Here is a 4388-nt window from a genome sequence, read left to right as displayed (position 1 = left end):
TGGCTTATAGCTTGCTTATGACTAACTTGAGTTTATTTTGTAGGCATTGAGACTTGAACTTGTATCTTATGGCTTGCACCTTTGTGCATTGACTGTTGTTTGACTGTGTAGTTAACTGTAGACCATTGTCTGTTTGCTTTTTGTTTGAGCTGAGTACTTATTATATTGGATTGATTTCAGGTACCTTAGTTGCTATAGTTCCTTTGTGAACTTGTTTGTGCTTTGCTTAAGAGCTTGAGCATTGAGGTATAATGATCTCTTCTCCATGTAGTCTGGAAGACCTGGCCTGTTACTTGGCCAGGCACCTGTCTGAAGTCCTCCTTAAGAGGCAATATTTGTGCTTGTTTATTTTTGTCCCCAAGCAGGAAAAGACCTTTGTTAAGGCAATTGGCAGACACAAGAGGTGTGTAGTCCACCTCCTGCTATTCTGTTGAGTCGTCCCTTGGCTCACATCACATGTTGATGCCTTGTGGACATTAACCCAAGATCAGTTGAGTCAGTGTCATAAGTGTAGAAGGGTTCCCACTTTCTGGATCCACACTTCATTGTCCGAAGCTCTCCCAGGCCAGGGATAAGAGCTGTGAAGTCTAATCTTCACTCACCTTTCATCTGGCTTCACCTTGACTCTCAATGTCAAGGTTAAGAGCTAACATTACCCTTCCAGTTAGCTTGCTCTTGCAGCCTAACCTTTTGTTTGAGCCCCACTTGGTGTGTATATAGTGTGTGCTATCTGTAATTGCTTGCTTTGCTATTGCCTGTGCTTAGGTTTAGCTTGCTTCCTGTGCAAGTTAGATAGCAACCTTAACTTAGGGATGATTTTGCATGATAACATCTAGGCTCGAGTCGTAGTCTCCCTAGTTGTGTCTCCCTCTGTTATCTGGTTAGGCTAGTCCTGTGTCCCTGCGTAGGGGAACTACGTCGCCCTGATCCTCATACCAGATGAGGTACGTAGGCAGGAGATGAGCTGATCTCTCCGGGCGCCCTTTTTTGTTTTGTCTTTGTGTGTGTTAGGAGATGGACGTAAGCCCAGCGATTGGCATTCCGTATCCTCTTGTTGTGTGCTGGGAGTCCGGTATAAGTCCATCAAGTGGCATCTGGTTTCCAGTGTGGGTGTGTTTTGGTTCGGAATCTGATATAAGTCCAGCGATTGGCATTCGGATTCCACGTTTGCCTGTGTCTGTTTTGTTTGGCGTGCGTGAGCCGAGCTACGGATGCTCTGATTCTTCTTTAGTTAGAGAAGATACGTATGCATAGGATGCGACATCCTAGCGAGCATGTTTTCCCCCGTCCGAACTACTTAGACTCTGATGTCTATGCTTGATAGACTAAGTAGGCCCAGGATGCGATATCCTGCCGAGTCAGTCTCGCTTGTTTTCTTGTGTCTCTTTCAGCCAGTGTGTGTGATGTTTTGAGCAGTGTTCTAGCAACCATATTCCTTCCTTTTGTGCGTGGATCCCGTCGAGTACGACAGATGCGTAGGGGTGCTAATACCTTCCCTTCGCATAACCGACTCCCGATCCTATTCTCTTTGGTCGCGAGACCATGCTTTTTCCAGGTTTACTCTGAGCGTTTCCTTTCCCTTTTTTGGGATAAATAACGCACGGTGGCGGCTCTGTTGTTTTGTTTCCCGCCGGTTTTTCGTGTAATGCGACAGCTGACGACTCTGCTGGGGAGCAGAGAAGTTGACCTCTTGCTGGTCCATCTTCCCTAAGCGAGTCTCTCCTAGCGCTCTCTAGGTTAGGGTTTTGGTTGCTGTTTGCTACTTTATTTATTGCATCATTATTCATTGTTTGCATTTATGTTTGCATTAATGTTTGCATTCATTCATATTCATCTGTTGGCTGTGCTGTGTTTCTCTGTTTGGGGTGGGAGTTACTCGAGGTAAAAGGCCCAATACCCAGGCTATGAGTGAAATCTAGGAAACCTAGGAATAGAGTGATTCATGGGAAGCGGGTGGTATGCGCCACCTAGCGGAACATTGATATCACGAGCAGTTCAGACTCTGATGGGGTATTATCGGTGCATACATCGGGTGTGCACAGGATGATATTCTTGAAAGGGTTATTTATGTTGCATTTCTCTCGACCTTACCCTGGCCTAGATGACACCCGTGAGTGGGGAGGGATGATCATTATTACAGGTACAATTGGTGACTTGTCGGTGACTTGTTGGTGACTTGTGATCCTGTTGGTGACTTGGTTCCTCAGATTGGGTTCAGATGACAGTTTATCAGATGACTTTGGGTTTCAGATGAATTGTGGTTCCGAGTTCGAGCCGAAGCTTTGATCCTGTGCCTCGAGATGCACAACCCTGCCAGTCTTGTCTGCATCATTTGCATCATAACATGTTTATTTTCAAAAGAAACGCAAAAAAAAAAAAAGAATTGAAAAAATGAAAAAAAGAAAAACTAATCTCTGCATGCATATCATTTCTCAGGTACATTCCAGAGTTTGTTCACTGATAGAGATGGCAACAGTCCCAGAGCCGAAGCGGAAGACTTGTTCCTACAGCTTTCACCGTGAGCCTTTGACATCGCTGATAGAGTTAAGCAACCTAGTGACTAGTGATCATCTGAGGGGGTTCGTGGATCAGTATGGGGATATTCTGACACTGTTGAAGATGGTAGTCGATCCAGTGCCGTTGTAGACTATTCTTCAGTTCTACGACCCAAAGCTTCGATGCTTCACCTTTCAGGATTATCAGTTTGCGCCTACTCTCGAGGAGTACTCCATTCTGTTGAGTGTCCCTATCCAGCATCAGGTTCCTTTCTTGGACGTGCCTAAGGAGGTCGATTTCAGAGTTGTTGCTAGAGCTCTCCGTTTGGGTATCAAGGAGATCAGTGATAATTAGAGGTCTAGTGGGGATGTTTTTGGTTTGCCTTTGAAGTTTCTGCTGAGAGTTGCTAGAGGAGAAGCAGAGAAGGGGAATTGGGAAGCTTTCCATGCTCAGTTAGCTGTTACGATCTATGGGATCGTCCTGTTTCCAAGTATGCCCAACTTTGTGGGCTATGCTGCAGTCTGTATCTTCATTGGAGGAAATCCAGTTCCTACTCTGTTAGCTGACACTTATTATGCTATCCACAGTAGGCGTGGTAAGGGTGGAGCTATCAGATGCTGTCTCCCACTTTTGCTCAGATGGTTCATGTCTCTCTTGCCAGTCAACGGACCTTTCGTGGAGGCTCAGAGCACTTATAGGTGGACTCAGAGGGTTATGTCTCTTACCTCATATGATATCAGATGGCAGTCATACCGGATGGATGTGCGGGATGTTATTATGAGTTGTGGAGAATTTCGAAACGTGCCGCTTGTGGGGACTAGGGGTTGCATCAATTACAACCCAGTTCTTTCTCTTCGCCAGTTGGGGTTCGTGATGAGTGGAAGACCACTTGAAGCTGAGATAGCTGAGAGTGTGTATTTTGAGAAGCGAAGCGACCCTGTCAGATTGGAGCAGATTGGGAGAGCTTGGAAGTCTATTGGTGTCAGATATGGATCTGTCTTAGGGAAAAAGTTTGCCATTGCTATGCCTGATTATACCGATTGGGTGAAGAAGAGAGTGGAAACTTTGCTGTTGCCCTATGATAGGATGAATCCGTTGCAAGTGCAACCACCTTTGATCCTTGCTGAGAGTGTACCTGCTGAGCAGTACAAGCAAGCTTTGATGGAGAATCAACGTCTGAAGGAGAAAGAGCAAGATGCCCAGATGGAGTTGTATCAAGCCAAAGCTGATAAGTTGAACCTGACTCATCAACTCAGAGATGCCCAGAGTGCAGATGTTGTTGGAGTGAGGAGCAAGAAGAGATCTTATGCCGAGATGGAAAACTTGTTGGATGCAGAGCACAAAGAGTGTTTGAGATTGCAGAGAGCTGAGGCCAGTTATCTGAAGAAGATCAGAGACTTGGAGAAGCAACTCAGAGACAAAGATACCCAGTTGAAGAAGGAAGTCGACCAGAGACTTGCGTCAGAGAACCAACTTGGAGTAGAAGTTGTAGAGCTTAGAAGACAGTTGAAGGAGAAGATCACTCCCTTGCCAGAATGTTCAGAGTGTGAACTGTTGATAGACCAGTGTCACTACTTGAAGACGCTCATTCCTGGAAGCCGCTTGTCTTAGCTTATACTTTCTGATGTTTATGTTGAGAATCACCCCCCAGGCCTGTTGGGTGGGATTCATTTGTTGTACTTTGTTGGATATTTGGATCTGTGTTGTATGATCCTGTTGCTCATTTATAGATGAGATTGTTGTTTCACTCTGTACTCAGTGCTCTTTTGTATGCTGTTTCTGTATCTCCTGTGTTGTTCTTGCTGTAGGTTGCCATCTTTCGAGTATGAATCAGGCTCTTTGAATGCCTGAGAAATGAACATTTCATGTGCATCATATGCATTAGCATCATA

The sequence above is a fragment of the Lathyrus oleraceus genome, chromosome 6 (genome assembly GCF_024323335.1).
Source record: "Lathyrus oleraceus cultivar Zhongwan6 chromosome 6, CAAS_Psat_ZW6_1.0, whole genome shotgun sequence".
Classification (NCBI taxonomy): domain Eukaryota; kingdom Viridiplantae; phylum Streptophyta; class Magnoliopsida; order Fabales; family Fabaceae; genus Lathyrus; species Lathyrus oleraceus.
Note: the sequence above shows the minus strand (reverse complement) of the source record.